This window comes from Lissotriton helveticus, chromosome 3_2 (genome assembly GCF_964261635.1).
Source record: "Lissotriton helveticus chromosome 3_2, aLisHel1.1, whole genome shotgun sequence".
Lineage (NCBI taxonomy): Eukaryota > Metazoa > Chordata > Amphibia > Caudata > Salamandridae > Lissotriton > Lissotriton helveticus.
The window spans coordinates 274,749,019-274,775,534 of NC_136062.1; positions in this window are offsets into that span (position 1 = coordinate 274,749,019).

The window sequence follows — 26,516 nt, forward strand, 5'->3', positions numbered from 1 at the left end:
GGGCCTGCCGCTTGGGCCGCGCGGAGCACTGCGTCGCGGTCACGGAAGTGTAGGAACTTGGCCAGCATGGGTCTGGGAGGGAAGCCTGGTCTGGGCTCCCGGGCGGGGACCCTGTGGGGTCGTTCAATGGAGAAGAACGCCGAGCGGTCCGCTTCGGGGGTGAAAGATCTGGTCCATGACTCCATATAGTTCAGGGGGTCTGAGTTCTCAATTCCCTCCGGGAGGCCCAGGTTGCGGATATTACAGCGCCTCGAACGCCCCTCCAAATCGACTGTGCGCTCCTCAAGGGCCACCACGCGGCGTAGGACCTCCTGTAGATCTGTCTCTTATGCCTTCACGGCGGGTTGTAGGTCGGTCAGTATCTTTTCTCCCTTCGCCACTCTGCCGGCCAGCTTGCGGTGATCGTCACGGACCAAGCTGATATCCGTCGAGAGGGTGCCCAAACGTTCCTCCATCGATAGTCGGGACATCTCTATGGCCGCCAGCACCTGGTCCAGCTTCGCCGATAAGGTGGGGTCCGTTTGAGGCGCGTGGGTTTGCGACCAGGTGTGAGGCATATTCTCAGGGGCCGTTTCCCGGACGGCGGTCGCCTGTGTGCCCTTCGGTTTCCCCATGCCAACAGCAGGTGGGGCGCTGTGAGTCAGTGAGGGCAGGGAGAGGCGGGCTCTTTGGGGAGGGGTCCCTTGAGCAGGCCCACGCCAGGGGAGGATGCGTGGACACAGCAGGTGTAGGGCGGCCAAGGGTTGGCCCACCAGGTCCCGGGTTCTCAAGCGGTGCAGTGCTCGCACTGGGATGATGGAGCAGGGGCGCAGGCTGTGGGGTCCCTCCGCTGGCAGTTCAGACCCTCCAGGTGTAAGCAGGAGGAGCAGGAGGGAGGCGCGTGGTGATCCGGGGCTTCTAGAGGTGCTGCTGGGAGCCCTTTGGACATCGTCCCGCTCCGACGAGTATGGGCGCCATGTTGGAGTCAGGCACCACCGGGGAACGTGCGTCGGGCGGCCGTGGGGGCGCCTCAATCCCGCCGGTAGTCTTCGGTCCGGGCCTACCTCCTGTGATGGGTGCAGCGACGTTAGTCGGCTCCGCAGACTGCCCGGTGCGGCCACTGAGGACCAGAACGCAGCAGGGGTGAGTCCCTGGAGTGACGAGACGGTCTCTGAGGCCGGGGGGGTTGTCGCAGTGATGGGACGCAGCAGCGCCTAATCCCCGTTGGTCTATCGTGCAGCCAGGTCTCAGACACGAAACAGATATCAGGGGCCTATGCGTCAAGGAGACACCATATTTCCAATGTATGCTTTGAGATTGAGCGAGCATTAAAATAGATAGCAGTGAGTTCATGAGGAGCTCCACCAAGAGAGTTGGAATTGGAGGGTGCCGTGATTCCAGTCACGTCAGGGGGAGGGACTAGACAGGAGAATTGCGGAAATGTATTAATATCAGCTGCTAGGGCGTCCGGAAGAATGATATGGGGGCGATTAAGTCCCCTCAATTCAATGCTGGAATACCTGAGGATGGACATACTGATTTTGGGATTGAAGGGCACTAAAAACTAAAAAGAACATACCTGGAAGGAGACAGAAGAGTGTCCTGGCGACCGGCGGCGGTCTGGCGTGGACGGGCGCAGACGGGCTTGCCTTTAGCGCACCGCCGCTGCGCGCGTCTGCGCCTTCCTCCCGATTATATAGGGAGAGACAGACTAGAGCGCTGCTACTACTTCCGGTAGTACAACCGGAAGTGATGTGGATGCCTGGGCCGACCCTCCGTGCAAGCGGCACAAGCCGTGACGGAACGGGGTCTCAGGTAGACAAACAGTGCTCAAAAGTGGTAAGCTCTTTTCAGTTAAAATACAGATGCATGTTGCACAAAAATCAAGCACATAACACAGAAGATTTAAAAAGCGATCTTTTTAGGCGCTTAGACACAGGTCTCGCGTTATGTTCCTTGCAGGCTGAGAATTGCAAAAACAGCGTGTCCCTCTAATCAGGGTGCCGCTGCGCGAGTCCGCGCCTTCCTCCCTAGAGCGCTGCTACTACTTCCGGTAGTACAACCGGAAGTGATGTGGATGCCTGGGCCGACCCTCCGTGCAAGCGGCACAAGCCGTGACGGAACGGGGTCTCAGGCAACACACTCACCCGTAATCACGCATACAGCATACATTTAAAAGAATGTTTTTTTACTTACCTCAGCTGTCATATAACTGCTATTTCTGCTCCATTTTCTATAGATAGGAAACAAGGAGAGTGGAGACACAACCGACATCCATAAAGGCGAGCTGTCCCAGCCTTCCTGCCACTGATTTCGCAACCTCTGCGGTCTGGGGTGCACAAAGGAAGGGCCAAGGGCCGAAAGGGGGTAGCCAGTGGTCGGAGCAGCGACCCCTGGTGATCCCTAAATCAAGTCCATGCTCCTAATCTAGAGCAACAAGGCATGTTACAAATATAAATATTTGATCAATTGGGAGCGATGTGCTTCAAATTCTTACTGTAGTATTGCAAAGGACTTTATTACTGTCCTGGCCATGGCATTGCCAGTTTGGAGATCCCTATGGTGTCCCATTGTCAGAACACCCAAAGTTCTGCCACTTGTCGGAGCAATCTCCGGTCCATAAAGGTGCTTCTTTGGTAAGTTTATGTTTACACCACAGGGCTTGGGTTGTACTGTACCATGTCTAACGACCACTCAAGTAGCGGGTGGAGGAGAAGGAGAAGAAATCCCTCCATATAGGAGATGCTGCAGCAGTGTTCCCTGCTGGCCCATTTTCTGATGCATAAGCCGGTATCATACCATCACTTATTTATTATCATGAATTGTGCCACTGTGTAGTATGAGGTGATATCAGGTGCTGTAATGCCCCGAGGCAGCACTATTTTAAAATCACTATTCTAAAAGAATTCTTCTACATAGCACAATGATCCCTCTGAAGAGCAACACTCAATGTGTTTCTGGAGGGGTAAGGGTTTGTAGGGTTTTGTATGGTTTTGTAGCATCATTCAATCAGCATCAGTTGGTTATGATGAAAAAACAGTAATGCCAAGCTTCTGAAAAGACCATGGGTTAACATTTTTTAATGTGAACTTCAAGTTTTTTAAAGAGGGGTAAGACTGCTTTACAAAAGTAGCACCCTTTAAGGTCACACACCAACCTGGAGAAAGGACATAAACTTGCAGTGCCTGAGAAGTTAGAGAGGAGTGTTTCTGTCAATAACTGAACCCCTAGCCTCCCTTTCCCTTTTTCTTCACCCACAAGTAACCATCATCAGGATGGTGGTTAAAATTTGTTATGCGGGTGTAGTATCACATAATTTCAGTAATTTTATGTTATGCTTATTACTCAAAATTCCCAAAATTATGCTATTAGTCCACGGTAAGTAATTATATGCAGTTTGCGAGAAACAATTTGTGCGAGCACATGGGAACTGCGAGAGCAACAGGAATGTGAGTTAGTGCTGTTTGCAGCACTGGCATTTTTTGCACTATTTTTAGCACCAAATGTCCTTTTGCCAAAAATGGAAATGAAGACACATTTCATACTAAAATATAGCTCTAAATGCCAGTTTTGCATTTTGAGTAGTCTTTCCTAAATGTCTTGTAATTACAAATATGCAAATGAAGTCAATTTCACACACAAGTGCCACCATTGCCTACGTTACGTTTATTCTTGTGCCTGAGTGTCTAGCATATTTTTCAGTATTATATCTCTAATTGTACTTTGTTTTCTCTTGTTACCTGCACACTTGTCACTTTTTCCTCCTGTGCACTTTTTGCTACCTCATGTATTATGTTTGCCCAAAATTGTCACTTTTACCTCATGTAACTTAACGTCTGCTTTTGTAATCTGTTCACGTGTAATGTTCTCCTCATGTATCAGTTCTGTTCCTTTTGTGAAGCGCTCTGACGCCTTCGGGTAAGGTCCGCGCTATATAAAAACGCATAAATAAATAAATAAACACCTTTAAGGGTCTGCTTTCCGATGCAGGCCACCATCACTGTGAAGGTAGCCAAACTGAGGGAATCCTAATTTGCAATCTGCCCAAGGAATAATAATTAGGCGTGTCATTCTGTTACCCCCCTCTGATTTCTGATTTTGCAAATAGATATATTAGTATGTAGGTCAGATAACAAAATAAGCATCACACTTAGGAGAAAATTATTTGAGGAGGTTGAGTTTCCCTTCCTCTGTCTAGTAGTGATTCTGTACTGCTAACAAGAGAGGTTGATTTCCATGCCTTAGAGGTCAGTCTGGACGTCACCCATGCAGCAGTAATGGACTCCACTGACTGGGTACCTAAAGTTGACCAGCAAACAGGTGATAAAAGTGGCTGGCTTCAGGTAAAATAAATAAAACACTACGCACGTCCAGTGCTGCTTCGTAGTCCTTAATCACAGACACGAGTAGAATGGATAAAATACGTGCAGTGAGGCACATTTCAGCGCCTTGGCGAGCTAAAACTGGCCCGGAAATAGCCTATTAATTTATTTTTTAAACTGTGGCTGCCCAATTACGTAAGTCTATACAAGTAAGTCACCAAACATTGCATGGTAAACATTTGTTTTTTTACATGTTTGAAAAGTGACAGGGGTCTGTGGGTTCCCAGAAGTAATACCGGGCCGCAGTACGGAGGCATACGCGCCCGTGATCCAGCAAAGCAGCCACATTACCTTAAGTCCAAAAAGTCAGGTGTGCTCTGCATGGACAAAACAGTCCTTCACATTGGCCTTTCTTTCAAGGCTGTAATTTAAGCCCAGCAAGGACAGGTCTGAGTTTGTACATCCAGACATTTACTGGCTCCCTGCACCACAAACTACACCAAATACATTTTGCTTCCATATAGTTGCCAAGGTTTCAGATTGCTTATGTGTGACATTTTCATAATTTCAGTGTAATTATGAGTGACATTCAATGACTAAGAGTGACACTTTCTCGCAAGCAAAATCCAGCAATGAAAAAGAGGGAAACACATAAATGTCAGAAATTACGACCACTTAAGAAAAGAGAAACTAAGATCATCTTAAAACTACTGCAAAGCACCAGCAATAGAAATGCACTGGCACCCGGCTGTACCAAACAGGACCTGAGAGACCATAATGCCTGCAAATGAGTCTCATGTTCCATAACAACCCCCCTCCCCCCAATAAAACAGGATAGATCTTTCATGGGTGGACTTAAACAGAACTATGTGCCTCCCTCAGCATGAACTGATCATACTGCTGAGAAGCACCTTCACGATCCAAGGGAAAGTACAATTAGAAATGCTGGGCTGGAGCTCTGCTGTCTCACGCAGGCCTCATACCCGGAATGCATTGCTTTTCACAAGCAGGTGCAATCTATTGCTTCTTCAATCAAGTTTTTGTTGTGTCGGTGGCGAAGCTTTGAGCACAACCTATCCCGCAAGAAGAGAGACTGCTCATACATCATGCAAACATTGTATGAACATGAGGACCAACCTCTTTCCTGTCAAGCTTATCTTAGACAGAAAGATTTGTTAACGTTATGGAAATGTGTCACATAAATTGTTGGAAAAGTCTTTCTAGCAGAAATACCAATGTGCAAATGTTTGCAATTCTTGGGAAGATGTACGGTTTTCAAGAGACCTACATAAAGGGTCCGAAAGATCCCTTTATAACTTCGCGCAAACCTGCTTGGAACATTCTGATCACGCATCACTGCCTGAAAGTGTGTGCCTGCTTGAAACAGTGCAGCTGACCATCATGCCCGTGCGCTACTAGCGTTAATTTAAAGGATTCGAGACAGAAGTTTATCTCCTGCACATAACTTCTGCCCCACCACCCACACATCCAATATATTATTGGGCCTGAATTTCAGGACACACCCTAGTTAAACCCCCAAGACGCTCTGCAAAGTCCTCATGTTGAGGAAGTGGTTGTGTTCCATATAACACAGAATTAAGTTATAGAAAGACATCTTCGCACCAAACTTCTTTCGATTTTGGTGTTTGAATGTATAGCTTTGTTCCTCTTAGTTCCAGCCATTCCTGCCCAGCAGCAGTGTTTATTAGAAAAAAATGCAGATGTCCCGTTTTGTTTTCTTCTTCTCAGGAATCCAGTATTCTGGAAAGCTACGGTCAGCGAATTTCGGAGTTGTTATATTACTCACAATCCTTTAACTATTTTGTCAGGACGGGAAGCAATTTGTTAACAGGCCGCTTCCACTAGTGAAGGGCTGCGTATACCAAACAGAACAACACACAGAGGCCCACATGCATCAAGCATTTTTGTATTCGCAAACGGTGCGATTCCTTAAAATCGGCCGTTTGCGAATGCAAAAGTGCTTTTTGGGATGCATGAAGCAATTTTAGAATTCGTAACATGTGTGCGAATTCTAAAATTGCGGGTGCTTTTAAGAAGTCGCAGATGTGCGATTTCTTAAAAGCAATGCATCTTTTTTTTAAAAAGTGAAAATTCGCAAATAGGGTGCCAAATTTACCGAGTGGTTGAACCACTCGGTAAATTTGGAAAAAGTGTGTAAAATGTGTAAAATGTTTTTTTTTCAACATTCATGTTACGGACACACATGTCCTTAGGACATGTGTGTGTGCAACATGATGCGAAAAATACATTTCAGGGGTGCATGGGGGGGTCCTTTGGACCCCCCCCCTGCACCCATGAAATTTTCTAAGTGCCACTCGCAATTTCCATTGACTCCTATGGGCCTTTTGGCCCATAGGAATCAATGGGAATTGCGAAAATTAAGTTAAGAAATCGGTTTTTCTTTGGGATTCGGTAAAAATTGCGATTTTTACCGAATCCCAAAAGAATACCGAAAATATTGATGCATATCATTTTGCATTTCTTAATTTGCGATTCCTTATTTTTCGCAAATTAAGAAATGCAAAAAGACACAATGATGCATGTGGGCCAGAGACTGTAGACTCCCGATGGCTGCAGCACAGGAACGCAGTTAGCGCTGATTCCCTCGGGAGCAGCGTCCCTTCAATGCACTCCGAAGAACACGTTCTTTGAATTTACTTATTAAGCAAATTCAAAGAACGTGTTCTTCGGAGTGCATTGAAGGGACGCTGCTCCCGAGGGAAACATCGCTAACTTGCATTTTATCAACCCTCAGCACAAGGGGTTTACTTCAAAGCACTACCCAACTCATTAACCGATCTCATCTTTATTCAACTTGTGTGCGATTTCCACACTCCACTTTTTGCAGCACAGGAACCACACAGACAGCTGCTCTGGTCCTCATGCTGTCTGATCCCTGTGCTCGTTCATCAGGTAGGTGTCGGGTGGCACTGTAAGGATCTGTGCTGATGGGGCCCCCTGGAGCTGGGGCCCCCCCACACTGCGGGGGTTGCAGGGGCCTGTGTTACGCCCCTGGTAGTTCCTGTGACCAGGAGGCTGCTTTCTCCTCATCTGCTTCCCTGCTCGCTCTCTGACCCTTTATACACAAGAGGCATGTTGACACGCATAGAAGCCCCGCCTGTTTGGCCCCGCACCACACACTAGCGGTATCAAACGTCTTCCCGCCCTTTCCCAACTATGATGGACAGCTCACTCAAGAGACCTCGGCGCCTTTTGGTGCGGTGGCAAAGTTACATGGCACACATGGTCAGTGGAGACAAATCTTCTGGCCCTTTATGCAGCTTCACTTATCACCATTTAGTTTGCTTTGACAAATGCTCCACCTAAGTATTACATCTTGGCTCGAGTACATCAAACGGTTAAATAATGGCCAATATAATACACTGTATTATATATCATATGCCCTTTGAGCAGAGCTTAATAATGGCGCGTTTTTTATTTGGTTTAAACACATACTTAGATCCGTACTCTTTCAATATGGCGCCCGTTGCGCAGTCCCCTTTCGCGCTCCAAACGGAGCTTTAAATACGGTCAGCACAAGCAACGGTTGCTTTCGCCCCTTGTTAGTTGCTTGGATCTCGGCAGCCTGCTACACAGCGTTACTTGAAGTAAGACCCTACCCGCAGGCTAAGATTAATTAGTTACAGACTCTGTTCCTGGAGTCTTATCATTTTCCTTTTTTATTTTTAGAACTACACTAAATCCGGAAAGTTCCCTCGACTTCACCCGACCTCTATGGATCGAGGTAATAAGTCACGTCTATTGGCATGTTAGCTTTGAGATACACCTCTAATTAATGTGTAACACTAGATAATTAAAACAAGGATAATTTGCCTTTTCAGAATTTTTAATCTGCTTGTAGCCACTTCGTGAATTCCCGTATAACCATCATAACGCGATTTTTATTTACGCGTGCACATCACGGATCTATAGGTATGGGCCTATTTATTCTACCTGACTTAGTTAAGGTTTGTGCTTGACCTTCTGCCTTGTTTAAACTTTGGTATGCACCACTTTGCCTAAATTCAGCTCTTATTTTGCAGATTACTGTTGGTTAGTCCCTGGAATTATTTTCATCCAACCTCATTTTTCTCTCTGTGTTGGATTACTTCGACATTAGGTACCTAACCTTATGTTTCTATATCATCTTTTTGCACTTGTTTTTTTGCATTAGATAATTGTGATATTTAAATTTAGGAGCGGATGCCCATTCCTTCCATACGCTACACCTGTGCACGCCTTACATATCTATGACTTCCAGCATCTGAATTGAGGTAAACTATTTATAAACTTCTCGGCCACACAAGCCCTTCTGGTTTTAAAACATCCACAAATTTTCTCTCTTCTTTGACCGACAGAGTTGTATAATCAGTGAGTTGGCCATAAACGATATCGTAAATTATACCAGTCTAACAGTTAGACTCATAATGAATTACATGTATGCAAAGAGGCAATAACAGCCATGTATGAAAAAAGAATAATAACTATGTCTGTATAAACTCTGCCTTTGCATATTAGATATGTGTGTTTTGCATACCATACTTTCTTGACGAAATGTTTGCCTCTCTCAATTGAATGACATTATCATAGTTGTCAGATAAAGTTTGGTATAAATTCATTAATTAAATTTACACCAATGTGATTACTGAATACACATATGTGTTTGCTAGAAATAGAAACTGTTATTAAGAATTGACAGTGTGAATCAGGTATTTTTTACTGAAGTTTGAGTAAGATATAATTTTTTCACTGTAAGACATGTTTTTTATGTAGTTTGTTTCTGTCACTAGTGTTGTTTTGTATTGTCACAAGGGTGTTATAGATACAATACAAAATAAGATATATGTATGTGTAACTGTAAACATTTCTGTTTCAGACTCAATAAGGTTAATACAGTATACAATTGACATCAGTCCTGAAGATGGTCTCAGAAAGTTATATCTAGGAGACCGAAACGTCGACCAGCGCCTCATCCTTGCTCTGTTTAACTGACTGAGATTTTGGATAGGTGACATTAGGATCTACAGAGTCATTCATTATTATATCGTTAATGTACCTGCAGACCTAATCGTTTTTGAATCACTTATATCTGTATATGAAATCAATAACCTTTTTATGACTTGATAAATTCTATTTTCCCATACACCTCTTGTGTTTGTTGTTTATGTTTTTTGTATGTATTTTGATAATTTGCGATCTCATATAATCAATAATCAGATTTAGATGAATTAATTTCCTGAAAGGATCATTAATTTATCCTACATAGTCAGTTGAATCACCAATCGTTGCTTAAATAAATTCCCTTGTAGGCACCTATACCTTTCTACTTAATCACCCAAGCCCTCAAGGGTATTTCGGGTTGCTCACTGTTCTTTAATCAGCAGTGTAGGAAAAGCACTATACATTTACCCAACGAGGTAGCACTTACTGATTAGCCAGTAGAAAGTACTCCAGTTGAGTAGAGGTGTTGCACATGAAAAAACTGTGTCATCTTCGTGGATAACTATGCAGGGCAGGATTCATTCTGGCACGAGGCTCCTGTCACAAAAATTAAACCTCAACAGGAAGCACTTACAGATATAAATAAAGCAGGTGCCCGAGTTGAAGCTCAAATTCAGTAACGTTTTAATCAGCCCAAAACATTAGTGAGCAAGTGTGATTTAACCCCGTATCTGCCGTCGAAAATTAGCTGTAATACTCGAGGGAGGTCTTTGAATCCATGAGTTTCTCGAGCGCAATCCCCATGTTGACACGCATAGAAGCCCCGCCCGTTTGGCCCTGCACCACACACTAGCGGTATCAAACATCTTTCCGCCCTTTCCCAACTATGATGGACAGCTCACTCAAGGGATCTCGGCGCCTTTTGGCGTGGTGACAAAGTTACAGGCATACATGGTCAGTGGAGACAAATCATCTGGCCCTTTATGCAGCTGCAGTGTAGGAAAAGCACTATACATTTACCCAACGAGGTAGCACTTACTGGATTAGCCAGTAGAAAGTACTTCATTGCCAATCGCAAAAAAATCCGCGAATTCACGGATTTGTTTGCAATTTTGCGCCAATTCACGGACCACAGATACGCAAAATTCGCCCATAGTTACTTGCCAAAGGCTCTGACTCTCCTCTGGACACCAGAAAAACACTCTGAGAGATATTACTCTTATCCTCCCCACCCCATCTAAATCATCTCTAAGCTTGCCTTCCTCAAGGCTCTCCTCATCGAAATCTAACTCCGCGCCTTCTTGCGACCCTTCATGGACCCATAACTCCGTGCCTCCGGGGGCGCCGACTGCACCCTCCGGTACACCCCTTAGTCCTTTGACTACGTTCTCCTGCTGGTTTTCCGTCCTGCAGACTGCTGAGGTCCGTCAGGTGTTGGGGCCAGCGAGAACGCTCGGGCCCTACATGTGCTGGCCGTGCCGGAATCCCCTCCACCTCCTAAACCCCAAAACCGCCCTTGCACACTCTCACCTCAGAATGCACACGAGGCTCTGGTGCATGTAGGGAGAAAGGGGCCGCTCTTCGGGCCTAAGAGCAGCCCCTAAAACTCTCTGCTTTTCTTCTCACCCGCTTAGGGGACGTGCAGGCTGAGACGGCGGCTGACATTCACAAGAAAACTATTACTAGCTACCCAAGAAAACTATTACTAGTTACCCTGCTGCCAGCCACCTGGTCACCAAAACCTAAAATGGTGGCTGGCAAATCCCCTCATAGGATTATATAAGCATAGGGGTACCACAATCCGGCCAACCCAGACCCCTCCTAAACTATCCGGGGGACAGACCTCACTACATTTGGCTGCCCCCACAAACCACCCATCTCAACAAAAAATCTGCTTTACAGTGATCTGTGGTGGACCTCAAACCAAGGAAATACCGGTTGCAAGGAAATAAACCACCTCAGTATTCTAGGGTTATTCCACTTATTTCGGCTCATCCATGTCAAGGGGGCATGATCTGTGTATAGAGTGAGTGGGTTACCCTCCGGGTAATATCACAACTTTTTAAAAGCCAATTTAAGGGCTGAACATTTTATTTCAAAGACCGGGTAACATTGTTCTCTAGGAAAGAGTTTTCTGATGATGAATAGGACAGGGACTTCAAGACCTTCATTGTTATATTGAGAAAGGACCGATCCTATCCCCATGTATGAGGCATTGGTCTGAAAAAGGAAGATTTTAATAAAATTTTGAGAAGCTGAGACTGGACTCAAAGTGATGGCCTGCTTCAGTTCCTTAAAGGCTTCTATGACTGCATCGGAGGGTGGTTGGAGGTCCTTATTGTTCACTCCTTTTTTTAACAGATTGGTTAAGGGGTCTGCTATGTCAGAATAATGGGGTATAAACCTATAGTATTCAAGAGGACCAAGAAAGACTCTGACTTCCCATTTAATATGTGGAAAAGGAGTTTTTGGTAATGACTTTCACATTTTCATCCTGGGGTTTAATGAGACCATTACCTAAGACATACTCCAAATACCTCACTTTCTTATATTCTGCTCTTGATTTTTTTTGCATTGATATACAAGTTAGCTTTTCCCAGTTCTTAAAGGACTGCGTGAAGGTGGTTAAGAGGGTCTTCCAAAGTATTGCTAAAGATGACAATGTCATGCATATAAGCGGAGAAGTAAGCTGGATGGTTCTTTAATTCTTGGTTTATTAACTAATAATATGTAGTTGGTTCAGTGAAGGCCAAAGGGCAAGACAGTAAATTGAAATAAGCTGTATAGTACAGAGAAGGCTGTCTTTTCTTGGTCCTCCTTGTTAAGGGGTACTTGCCAGTATTCCTTGGTAAGGTCAATGATAGTAATATAACATGCTTTACTTAGTTTCTCTAATAAGTTCATCAATCATGGGGAGGGAAGACCCATCAAATTTGGATACCTCTGTTGAGCGCCCTGAAGTCAATGCGAAAATTTATAGTGCCATCTGGCTTAGGGACCAATACTCTAGGTGATGACCAATTACTTTGTGACGGTTCTATTACCCCCATCTGCAACATTTGTTCAACTTCTTTCTGGATTGCCTGTCTTCTAGCATCAGGTATCTGATATGGTTTTTATGTTTTATGAAAAAACCCACTTGTGTGGGGATGGCTTGCTCTGCTAATTGCGTTCTTCCTGGGAGATCAGAAAACGAAGAGGAAAAAGGCTGTCGTGTTTTTAACAGTCCACTCTGCAGTTATTCCTTTAAGAACTCATTGAAGTGAAGCTGCCCCCAGACTCCTAGGGGGGCTCTCCATTGTAGTCGCGGCTTGTACTTTTCGGGTAAGAGGTCCCAACCATTTCTTCAATAGATTAACATGATTTGTTAGGGGATATACTTTAAAGATAGAAAACTTAGACCTCATTTTCTAAAACCAAGAAATAAAAGAGTCCCCCTCAGAACATATAAAGACCAATAGCGGAAAGAGACAGTAGTTAGTCCCTGCTGCCTGGGAGGAACTGAAGAGAAAAAGGAGGGACAAAGAGGCAGTACTGATCACTAGCAAGCAATGATTTTTAAAGGACACTGAAACAAACAAATCAAAAGCAGGGGGATGGCTTTAAGCCAACATGAGAAATTACAACAGGTCTCGAATGCTCGACCTAAAAAGAGTCTTCAGTGTATCTCCATGTAGGCCTCTTTCATTTTCTAGATCTTATCTTGTAAGTCTCTTTATCAATCCCTAGATGGTCCCATATGAATTTCTTTATTTCCTCGTATGGGGTATCTCCCTGGGCGTTCATTATTTGGTATGTTGCCTGGGCTTCTCTAGTCACAAGACGGAGGAGAAAAAAAGAGCACTTTTCTCTTGGCCAAGCATAAGCCCTAGCAGCTCTTTTGAAGTATAACAATAAAGCATCAGGGTCTTCGCCCACAATGTGCTTTTGTAACTATAATGTGGAAGTAGAACCAAACCAGAAGTCAATTGAAACTGATCTTTATTCAAATAGTCCAACTTTGACTAGACCGCATTGCAGAATATCTCTTGGTTCGCTTTGGTCAAGGACATTTGCCTCTCTAATACCCATTCTAATTTCCTCTGTCCTTGTACTAATTGCTGTACCACGGTATCAATTATGTAACAATGGAAGGCTGCCTGCTTTCTCAATCATGGGTTGCTTGGCATGTGATTGACAACACAAGATAGTTGGGTTTTGGAAGTAGGTATTTTTTTGGACAGTTCTTTTTACCTTGATGAAATTCTCAAGTCTTCTGTTTTCTCTTTTCCTTCCTTCAAGAATGGCCGGAAGTCTGGTCCACCGGCCCCCTCGAAACAAGGAAACAAGCCACAGGTAAGTCTCTTATACTTTTTACCAGATTAAGGTTCATACAGGGGCCCTTATCTTTCTCTGGGTATACCACCACTTGTGGGGTCAGTGAGGTGTGAGGGGTTCGATTTCTCTATAGTCGTGAAAGCCAAATAAAAGATAGTGCCCAAATGAGAGTAAGAAAAGAGAAACAAAATTGGAATAGAAGGAATCCTCTTCTTTTAACATGCACCTGGTCTTTCTTACAATCTGCGTGGTCCTTTTAGTCTTTGATGACCCAGCTCAATTTCCAACCAGGTTGATTGAATAAGAGGGGTGGTTAAAGGTGGTGCTCCAGACCGGGATAAATCACCAGCTCCTTTTAGTCTCAGATGAGATTTCCAATTTTAACCATGGCTTAGCAGTTTTAGGACAAGTGAAGGAGTTTCATGTAGCATGCGAAACCTGATAAAACATTAAACGAAAACCCACCCGTAATTTATGACATTCCACCTCCCTCCTCCTTTAATACTGAAGTTCCCATGTTGGCCTTATCTTAGGCTCCAATTAGACCCTTGTGTGGCTCCTCCATCCACCAGTGTTGGAATAGCAATCGGTCAGGTTCCTGGGCGAGCCAGGCTCCTCTGGTGCGCGGCTGGGTGAGGCATCCTGCCAGTGTCCCTCCTGCCATTAAGAGATCCTCCCATCAGCGCCTTCATTCCCCTGGGCTCCGTACAGCTTGTCTAATCTCAGGTGTTCTCCCATTGTAGTGTAGTCCTCAGTATCCACACCCTTTTGGTCTCTAAGTACTCGATTTATAGGGCGTTGGGTGAGCAGTATCGGGGAAAGACTTATCCGATTCCCGTCTTGTTGTAGCAATCTGGATAGGATTTCCCGTTTTTCCTTCAAATGATGCTGACTTTGTCCTTTCTCTATTTCTGTGATATCCTCGAAGGCCTGAAAAAGTAAAAGGGTTTTGTGATTTTGTTTTTCAGGGGAAGCGCCGGGCACGGGCCAAGACACGTCATCCGGTAAGTCCTCATTGTTCAGCCCTTCACCCCCTCCATTCTGACACTACTGTAGAGTATATTTACATCCCTGTACTGGTGTACAGTGGAATGCTATAGACTAGAGTGTTGTACAGTCTAGGAGCAAGTATTGGAGTATCGTATATTGAAATAGCATACAGTTGAGTGGCATACAGTAGACTCAGGTACAGTGAAGTGGCGTAAAGTGGAATAGCGTACACTGGAATGGAGTACAGTGGAGTACCATAAGGTGGATTGAAGTACAGTTTAGTACTGCACAGTGGGAGTACGTAAAATGGCGAATGTCCAAACGGGGGTATAACCGCGCTTCAGTCCTTCCGTCTCTCAGGCTCCGATGCTGCAGTAGGCCCCGTCACTACTCCAGGTCCCACGTGTAGGCGTACACTCCTCCAGTCTCCCTGTTGAGGCCTGCAGATGGGGGAGCCTCGCACAAACCATCCGAGCAGTGCTTGCTCTGTCACGGGCCTCTCACCGCCAGCACACAGAGTCCCAAAATCTCTTTACTGATAAAGAGGGTGGCCCCTTCAGGGAGCTTTAACAGCCCCCGGGCCCCTTATATGGCTTCTGGTGGTGTGCTAGCTCTAGGCCGGATCCAGACCTCCTCCATCCACAGCTCCGGCCAGGCCGCCACCATAATCCGGCCCTGAATCCGGGTCCAGGAGCGAGCTCCCCCTCAATACCAAGCTGCTGGCTGGAGGCAACTCTGCTGCTGGCCAAGTCGGGTGCCCGGGAGCAGGGAGACGATGTGGTACACGTCTTGGCCACACCCCCCAGCCATATAGTTTTAATCACAATTTTCCATTAATGTATGGTCAGTGTTTTCCTAACTTATGGGCTAGGGTGTTACTTATAATTAGGTATTAAGTTTTATTATTATTAACTACCTATTACCACTTTGTCAGTGGTAATAGGTTACCTTTTTTGTTTACAAATGTGTAGATATTATCCTTCCTTCTTGGAAGGCCGCCCGTTCCAGGTCATGGGAAGATGGCAGGAGCTCCAACCCCCGCCCTCTCCAGTGTGGCATCCCACAGGGCTCGTCGCTGAGTCCTACTTTTTTCAATGGATACATGGTTCCACTAGCGTCTATCACGGCCCCATACGGTATCCAGATGGTCACCTACGCTGATGATACCTAGCTGGTGGTAGCCTTGAATCAATCTACCCCTCACTCCTCCACCCTAAAATCCTGCCTCACCGAAGTCGTAAACTGGATGGGGTCCTCCCACTTGAAATTGAATGGTGGAAAGACCGAGATCATGACCCTTGGCAATTTTGACAACATCGCCCTCAGTACCATCTGGCCATCATGCATGGGCCCAACCCCCACCTATAAGCCCGAAATAAAAAGCCTGGGCATAAGTTAGGCAACAAACTGACCTTCCAAACACAAGCCACCAAAACTGTGGCAACATGCTTCGGCCTCATTAGAACAGCAGGTCCTTCCCCTGCTCCCCACCCCAAGCTAAGAAAATCATAGTCCAGTCTATCATCCTCTCGAGACTAGACTATTGCAATGCGCTTTACCTGGGTGCACCCACCTCGGTCATCAACCGACTACAGATCATCCAGAACTACGCAGCCAGACTGCTCACTGGTACACCCAAAATCTCTTAGGCCAAACCCGCCCTGCGCCTCCTTCACTGGCTCCCCGTGAAAGAGAGAATAAGCTTTAAGTCACTTTGTATTGCCCACAAATCTCTCCAGGGCAAAGGGCCGCCCCAACTCTCAGCCATAATCCACCCATACAAGGCCAGGAGGACACTGCGCTCAAACGGACTCCGTCTCCTCGCCACCCCAAGAATCACCCGAGCCAGGAGTGGCGGTAGACTGTTCTCCCTGAACGCAGGCAGACTGTGGAATGCCCTCCCTCTGCAACCCATTCATCTTCAGAAAACAGCTGAAAACCCTCCTCTTCCCGTAACCTCTTCCCGTTCTGTCCACTTCTTGAGTAGTTCCGCCTAGCGCTGGGAGGCCTCCGGGTATCCATGCGCTCTACAATGTCCTTTTCATTTCATTTCATTTCATAATATCGACCTATGGATTTTTAAATATTTTCTCCTTTAGTAATGTTGGGCCCGTTTGCGGAATTTCAGTGAAATTTAACATACTTGTTTCACCTGTTTTATTGTGGAAGTTGTGAAAGTTTTGTATGGTTTGGTCAAGGGGATCCAATAAAAAAAGGGTCCCAAAACGTGCGTGATTACAATATATTTCACATACACTTTTGTATTTTCCGTTCCGCGGAAACCGTCAGTCACATTTTGTTACAATGTGGCAGGATTACATATTATAGTGCCCACATGAATATTTTGTGTAGGTTAGGTAAGTAGTGTAAATAATTTATAAGTTCTAGGATATTTAAAGTTAGTGATATCTGCTGTTGTATTTTTTTTGCGAAATATGGAGTTATTTCGAGATAGTACCACAGTTCATAGTGATTACAAGCTGATTGTGTAATCTTTGGCTTTAGAAAAGTGAAAAGCAGCTATATTTTTGGGTACACTTTGCCCATTTTCTTTGTTACGCCTTCAGATGTAGGTAAGTATTTGTGGGATGGTATTTTTGCCCTAACTAATACTACTTTAGTGTAAAATATTTAAACATTTCAATATATTTTTAAAAAAAACAAAGCGCACAGTAGTACTGTGGTACCCTAAAAAGATTTTGTAAGACTAACATTCTTTATTTCCATAAATCTTTATAGCAGTGTACTCTAAGCTGTGTTTTTTTGTAAAGTAGCAGGGTAATTTTTATTAATTAGCGCCCTACTCCATACACAATTTTACACTTTTTGTATATATTTAAATATGCAAAAAATTTAAAATACACTTTAGCACATTATATTTATAAAATATAGTGTCTTATTATTTGCAATTTTTTTGATTTTTTTTTACGGTACTTCAGTACTTCTGAATAAAGAAAATATATATATTTACACTCATAAATATTTTTCTCTACCTGTTTACCTGTTACCCCTTTCCTAACGTGGTAATAGGTAGGAAAAAATACCAAACCTAATACTTACCTACATTAAATGGTGTAATGCAGAACACAGGGAAAATTGAACTGAAAACAACATGGCTGCCTTCAACTTTTGAAAAGTGATACAAAAGTGGGTGATGATGGATGGATTGTTTCCGGTCCAGGGAAGGCATGGCTTGGCAGTTCGGGCTGGACTGTTCCCATGAGGCACAGGGTCAGACTGATTTGCATATGGCCATGTCTGAACTGGGGTGATTGAGTGGGCTAAAGAACGGTGATGGATTAAACCCAGATCTGTTGACTGGGTGTGAGTGTTTGATTGGTGCAGATGCTCCGTCCATCACCACTCCCTTTTGTACCGCTTTGTTCGCCATAAGTTGGCAGGGTATGCTCAGACGTGAGTCCCTTGCTCATTTTGCCACTGGTTTCAAGCAAGCCTGGCTGAAGACGGCTGGAATGCCAAAAAACGGTCCTAGGAAGCTTGTTTCCGGTCCAGGGAAGGCATGGCTTGGCAGTTCGGGCTGGACTGTTCCCATGAGGCACAGGGTCAGATTGATTTGCATATGGCCATGTCTGAACTGGGGTGGCAGAGTGGGCTAAAGAACGGTGATGGATTAAACCCAGATCTGTTGACTGGGTTCGAGTGTTTGATTGGTTCAGATGCTCCTTCCATCACCACTCCGTTTTGTACAACTTTTGTAAAGGCAGTAATTAGCCAATTAGCTAATGACCTGTCATCACTATATACCTGGAGAGTACTGCGGTACTACCGTGGCCACAGATACAGCTAAATTTAAAACACTTAAAACGTAACAAATACTTACCCTACTTACCTCCAATACTCACAATATCATCTGCATACCATAACATATAATCCTTCCAAATGTTGTGAAAATCAGCCTGACAGTTTTCCTGCTACGCAAAATACAAAAGTCTATGGAAAATGCATTGGATTTTACATCCATTTTGGAATCCCCTTTTTTCTTTGCACCCCCTTGATGAAACACAATGAAACCTTCAGGACTTCCAGATTAACACGGGGCAGTAGGTCTGCAAAGTTTCACGGATGTTCGTCAAATGGATGCAAAAAGATTAAGGGACAGAAATCTTTATCTCCAGTCACCCTAACTATAACTACATAATGGCTACTGCCACTGTGTAATAATGTAGTACCTCTGTCTGTAACAACAACCAATCAGTGTTGATGGGACATGTCTGCTGTTGCTGATTGTTAGAGAATATATAGTTGACAAAAATAGCTTTTTTTGTATTAGGTGGTCTCTTTAATGTTTTCAACATGATATAGAACTATCTAATGTTTCCCTTTTGACTTAAAAATGAGAATGACAAATTAGTTTCAAAACAAGTGTGGAATTAGCATTCACTTTTATTGGTAAAAAAAAGGATAAGTTTCCATATTATGCAATGCTGTATTATTGTTCCACAAATGCAGTATAATGCCCTTACAACATGCTCAGCACTGATTTATTATGGACCTGACTTTGCGGAAATGAGAGCACTTCCACACTTGATTAGGTCATAAAGACTAAAATTGCACCTGAGAAACTTTTATTATTTAGCATAGTTTGTCTTTCACTGAGAAATCTTTGTGACTTTTTTTTTTACCATTAGAGTTTGCCTCCAACTGCAGTGGATAGTGAAAAGGCGATGAGACGCATAATAAGCAGTTCCTCTTCTAATATACTGCTTTTATGCAAAATAAATCGAACAATGTTTCCCAGTTCAGTGACGGTTAAGTGCAGTGGCGGCTGGCACAGGCAAGTACTGTGCATCGGGGCAGGGAGCGGTGGGGGGAAGTTGACAGATGACAGAATGGGTAATATTTATTTATTTAATTATACATATTCCGTCGTCTGTCGACTTCCCTCCGCCCACCCTGCCCTGCCCCCACTCAGCCCCACCGCATTTACTTGTACCGGCTACTGCTGGTTACGTGGACCAGCGAGGATTTTCTGAAACCTGAGTTCAACAATATGATTACTCATCTTGCTACGTATTGCCACCAGAAAGTCCAATCATTGTCATCCGTGTTTATTTTTTCCCGCTACAATGTTCAAAGACTCTAATTCCTTTAGCCTAATATAACATACTTTATCGTCAGTTTGTATATGATAGTAATGTAAACTTTTCCCAGAATGTCATGGCTTGTTTCTGACATGTGCTATTTTTAAAGACTATTTGTATGCCAAGACAAATGTTTAAGTGCTCATACATTTATCAATTTCCCATCAGTGAGATTAATTCCTCATGGTGGCATTGACATACCCAAGCTCTTAAATGTATTGCTTGGCCTTCACTCATGCCTCTGTCACCAATGAAAAATAGTTTAAAAACTTAAACAGAAAGTTGCACTGTTATAATGTATGTGTAATGCCGCTCACGAATAGACAGCTTGTACGTAAACATGATACAACATGTTAACATCGCTGGCTGTATACTGCCTATAAGATCCTGAAAATGTACATGTATGTCTTTTGTCCTCGAAGTTTTAATAAAAACAAGTAAAAAAAAAAATGAGAAAGAGGTCAAGGGCCTCAAACAGCCTGTAATCAACACAGATAAAAATTGATCGATTTGTGAAAGCAATGTGTAATATGAGGAGTATGCATTATTGTTTCTTTTTGTAAATGTTACGGGATTTTTTTTTATTTTACTCCAGCGACCTATTTCTGATGTCCTTGTGCAGAAGCAAAACACAACAGCTGAGAAAACATCAATTGAACAGGTTAGTATATTCCGCCTGTTGATATATATCTGTGGAAAACGTAAATGTATCATATGCGGAAGTGAGTCACTCATGATTATCACACAAAGAGAAAGCCAAAGACAAGTCGGAGAAATACCTGGGCCCCATGTTCGATTCTTCATCGTCTGTACCTTCTATGTTTGCTAATGCACACATTTCAGAGCACACAGAGACTTATGTCTTGTGTAGTGATTCTGATACATAGTAAGAACAATTCCAGACTATTTCCTTTGTCTGTATTTATACTCGGTTTCAGGGTATTTCTCCACAGAGAAACCAGAACCTTGCATATTACCGAGCATGATTATACAGAACGAGTTCATATTTGAGTTCATTACTCATATTAAACCCTTCAGACCCATTTAGAGAGTCATGAAAAATAAGTAACAGCTCCATGAATTGGTGATAGGAACCCCACACATGGAATTCAAGGTATTAACCTAATTTGAGCTAAGAACAGGGTGTACCAAACACAATGTTTCTATAAGTGTTTCTGATATTTAAAAATAAATGTAAATGTAAATGTATGTTTACTTGTAAATCGCACTATCACCTTTCAGGCATCCTGGCGCTGTATACCGCTGTGGAACCCTTCCTGGCTTTCCCTGTGAGATGCCCCCTACTGGGCACCCCCAAGGTGAAGCCAGGCATCCTAACGCTTTCGGGGCCGTTGTGTTGACACGTAAAAATGGACAAGACATGAGTGTATTGTATTGGAACTATAAGGGTGTCTACATAACTGATATAAGTATTTAATAATTACTGTTTGACCAAAAAGTTACCAAAAATCGATTTTTTTCAATGTGGAATTAGCATTAGTTTTTTGTTGGTGATAAAATTATTAGCTTTTCCATGTTGTAATGCTGTACAACTGTGTCACAAATGCAATATAATATCTTTACATTACACTCAACACTGGTTTCAGCTGGGTCTGTTATTATCTTAACTAGGGTACCTCTGCTCTGTTGTGTGGGTTATAGAGATATATAACCAGTACTTTCAATGGGCCGGTACTGTCCGGTACGGAATACCAGCACTTTTTTATGTTGAGCAGGAGAGTACCAGCAATAGCTTGAATTGGAGAGTACCTGCATTATTTTTCCATTTCAAGCACTGCATTTAATACACACCTCTGAAAACTCTACATTAATTCTGATAGTTTGTCATTCATTAAGAACTCTTTCTGATGTTCTCTTTTACTACTAGATTCAGTCTAGTGCAGTAGATAGTAAAAAGGTCACGAGGTACACAGTAAGTTGTTTGTTATCTAATATATATATACTGTTTTATGCTAAAAGCCCAAAACAGATTCTTGTTAATTTAAGCTCAGGTGCATCAGCTTGGACGTCTTAAAAGCAGAATACATTTATACAATTGTTCATGTTGTTAGATATCCATACTTGACAAACCATTCAATGTGATTCAACCTCATTTTCTTCCTCTTAGAATTCTCTAAGACTCTCACTGCTTTAGTTCTTCACTCCAAATCTTTCCATCTCTTTTATCACCACTTCAGCACGCTTTATATAAAAGTATTGAAGACATTTTCAATATTCTCGTGAACTTTTCTGGAAACCTGTTCCTTTCAACTACTACTTATATACTGTGACATTTTTTTAGGATTTTCATACACCTGCCCATTTCCCATCAGCCAAATACATTTTTTGGAGAGGTAATCACATATTTCCATCTGTCATTTTTTTTTAATTTACACTAATGGCTCCATCACTGGTAAAGTTGTCAGGGATAGAAAGAAACCCAGTGATCACATAAGACGCAATTCTGTGATGTCTGCAAATAAAAATGCAAAATGATGAGCACACATAATTTTTTGTTGTAAATGTTAGCTCTGGTTTTTGGTTTCATCCAGTCACTTGCACCCAGTGCTGCAGTCAAGAAACTGTCTCAGACAATTGAGAAAAAATCCTATGACGAGGTTAGTGTATTAAGTCTGTTGATATACTTTTGTGAAATGCTGAAGAATATCCTGTTTGGCACTGAGTTTGGTAATGCTTATCATGCTAAGAAAGAGCACTAGAGACACACTTTGACTTTTATACAGAAAAGATCAGGACTTGCTCCCGAACTTAGGTTCTCCAGCCTCTGGAATATGTTGGTTTTGCTGATGCACACATTTCAGAACCTATTGAGGCTGAAGTCTTTGGCATTGACATAGCAGAAACTGTTCCAGGCTATTCTCTTGACGCTATTCACACATCCGTTCTCTGATTATTAGTGCTTCATTTGAGTTTGTGGGGACCACTGACACTAATTTCTGGGGACCAGCACTTATTTTTCTTCATCAGACATTCACTGAGTAAAAAGAAGGAAAAAACAAAAGCAGTACCTGAGAGGAAGAGAAAAATGGAAGAACCATCACTAAGAGAGAAAGCAGGAACCGGCAAGTGTACGAAAGGGACAGGAAGTGCCTGGTAGTGAATTAAAAGGCATGAAGGGGATTCAGGACTGTGCAGCCTTGATATTCTTCATGCCAACCTTTAATTTACCGGCAACCAGCTTGTGAGCAGTTTTAGGCACTGGCCCTTATCCATTATTTATTATTCCTGCTCCTTTAGTCCAGTCCACTCCTCAGACACTCATCTCTTTTATCACCACTTCTGCACTCTTTATATAAAAGTATTGAAAATATTTTCCATATTCTCTTGAACTTTTCTCGTAATCTGTTCCTCTCAGCTTCTATTTTTATACTGTGACATTTGTTTAGGATTTTCATGCACCTGCCCATTTCCCATCAGCCAAATTGTTTTTTTGGAGAGGTAATCACATACCTCCATTGTCACATTATTTTTGATTTACACTTATGGCTCCATCACTGGTAAAGTGGTCAGGGTTAGAAAGAAAACTAAATTGCATCAGCTTAGACTTACTAAATGTAGAATTATTCTATAGAACTGTTCATATTGTTAAGTATCTACAATTAAAAAGCGACTCAATGTAATCGTGCTCATTTTCTTCCTCTTCCCATCCTAAACATCGCTGACTGCTTTAGCTCTTAATTCCAAATCTCTCAATCTCTGCCTCTTCACTTGTCTATTTTATAACCGCATACTTTTCTAGAAATCTGTTATTTTTAACAACAATTTATATACTGTAGTATACAAAAAAGTGATGGATAGAACGCTTGAACTAATTTCAGCTATTGATAATAACTCGGGGCTGAGTATTCGCCAATCGTTATTTTGCATATCACTGGGTTTAATCTGAATTAGCATGGTGGACAAAAGAATGATGGGTTGGAATGCTACACTAAGTAACTGCCAGTGGTTAGACTAATTGCAATCATTCCTTCCATCAAATTTTATGTTATGTATATGTTGTTACAATTTTTAGACGACTCATACACCTGTCCATTTCCCATCACCCAAATGTATTTCTTGCGGAGGTATTCCCATAGCTCGATTTCTTAAAATTATTTTCTGACTTGCACTTATGACTCCATCCCCAATGTAAGGAGGTTTGGGGCTTTAGAAACCCAGTGACCACATCAGATAAACTTCAATGATTTGTGAAATCCAAATGCTAAATTACCGCACTCATAATTATATTTTGTTGTAATTTTTTTTTTTTTTTCTTCCAGTTACCTACAACAAATGTTGCTGACCAAAAGATGGATCAGACAATTGAGGAAAAATCAATTGAAGAGGTTAGTATAATCAGTCTGTTGATATATTTTTGTGAAAAGCTAAAGAATATTTTATTTGGCACTGATTTGCTCATGCTTACTATGCTAAGAGGAAACTAGCGATACCCTTTGCCCATTATCAATGAGAGATGAGGGCCTGGTTCCAAGGTTAGATTTTCCACACACACGACCATTTTTGTTTTGCTGAGGCACACATTTCAGAGTCATTTAAGACTAAAATATTGTGCAAAGACTTTGGTACTTAGTATGATCTGTTCCTGGCTATTCCCTTCACACGTTCACTCCTCTGTTCTCTGATTTAGGCAGCCATTATTAATTGTTTATGACTCTTGCTCCTTTAGTCAAGTTCACTCCACAGACAAGAAGTACCATCTCTCCAAGGTCCTTTTTCGTCTTTTCCATGATGCAGCCTTTTGAACACATTCCCTTCCTCATATATATAAATCATCCCTGCCATTGAACTGTGATTCTTGAAATATGTATTTGCTGTTGCGTAGACCCAGTTAAAATATTTTTCCGAGTATATTTACGATTGCAGATTATGGGTAATGAGTTAATAGTGGTGTTCAGTTTGTTTACTGTGCCTCCTCAAATTCATTTAGGGATTCATGAAAAATTACCTCCACAATGACAAATTAGTAACAGAATGCCCACCCAAGGTTTCCAAGGTATGAACATATTCATAGCTTAGAATGGGGAGTTCCATGGAGAGGTTGTGTTTTTCTGACATTTAAAAGTGTTTAAGTTCGGGCTCACCCTGAAATGCACATCCACTAACGAGCACTCGCTCTTCTTATTCCTGCATCCAGTGTGGTACACAGAACCCATTTTGGAGATGATACTTCCTCCTAGCAGAACTCTGTCATTGTACTGACAAACTGCAGCCTAGTCGGATGTGTTCCACTGGGGAGGTTGTCCACTGACCTGCCTCAATCACCTACCTCATGCTAGGCGATGGGGACTGACTACCACTCCCTGCAGGGTGCTGGCAGGTGGTGTGTAGGCATGTTGTAGCAATCTGGATAGGATTTCCCGTTGTTTCTTCAAATGATGCTGACTTTGTCCTTTCTCTATTTCTGTGATATCCTCGAAGGCCTGAAAAAGTAAAAGGGTTTTGTGATTTGGTTTTTCAGGGGAAGCGCCGGGCACGGGCCAAGACACGTCATCCGGTAAGTCCTCATTGTTCAGCCCTTCACCCCCTCCATTCTGACACTACTGTAGAGTATATTTACATCCCTGTACTGGTGTACAGTGGAATGCTATAGACTAGAGTGTTGTACAGTCTAGGAGCAAGTATTGGAGTATCGTATATTGAAATAGCATACAGTTGAGTGGCATACAGTAGACTCAGGTACAGTGAAGTGGCGTACAGTGGAATAGCGTACACTGGAGTGGAGTACAGTGGAGTACCATAAGGTGGATTGAAGTACAGTTTAGTACTGCACAGTGGGAGTACGTAAAATGGCGAAAGTCCAAACGGGGGTATAACCGGGCTTCAGTCCCTCCGTTTCTCAGGCTCCAAGGCTGCAGTAGGCCCCGTCACTACTCCAGGTCCCACGTGTAGACGTACACTCCTCCAGTCTCCCTGTTGAGGCCTGAAGATGGGGGAGCCTCGCACAAACCAGCCGAGCGGTGCATGCTCTGTCACGGGCCTCTCACCGCCAGCACACAGAGTACCTAAATCTCTTTACTGATAAAGAGGGTGGCCCCTTCAGGGAGCTTTAACAGCCCCCCGGGCCCCTTATATGGCTTCTGGTGGTGTGCTAGCTCTAGGCCGGATGCAGACCTCCTCCATCCACAGCTCCGGCCAGGCCGCCACCATAATCCGGCCCTGAATCCGGGTCCAGGAGCGAGCTCCCCCTCAATACCAAGCTGCTGTCTGGAGGCAACTCTGCTGCTGGCCAAGTCGGGTGCCCGGGAGCAGGGAGACGATGTGGTACACGTCTTGGCCACACCCCCCAGCCATATAGTTTTAATCACAATTTTCCATTAATGTATGGTCAGTGTTTTATTAACTTATGGGTTTGGGTGTTACATATAATTAGGTTTTAAGTTTTAATATTATTAACTACCTATACCACTTTGTCAGTGGTAATAGGTTACCTTTTTTGTTTACAAATGTGTAGATATTATCCTTCCTTCTTGGAAGTCCGCACGTTCCAGGTCATCGAAGATGGCAGGAGCGCCAACCCCTGCCCTCTCCAGTGCGGCATCCCACAGGGCTTGTCGCTGAGTCCTACTCTTTTCAATGGATACATGGTTCCACTAGCGTCTATCACGGCCCCATACGGTATCCAGATGGTCACCTACGCTGATGATACCTAGCTGGTGGTAGCCTTGAATCAATCTACCCCTCACTCCTCCACCCTAAAATCCTGCCTCACCGAAGTCGTAAACTGGATGGGGTCCTCCCACTTGAATTTGAATGGTGGAAAGACCGAGATCATGACCCTTGGCAATTTTGACAACATCGCCCTCAGCACCATCTGGCCATCATG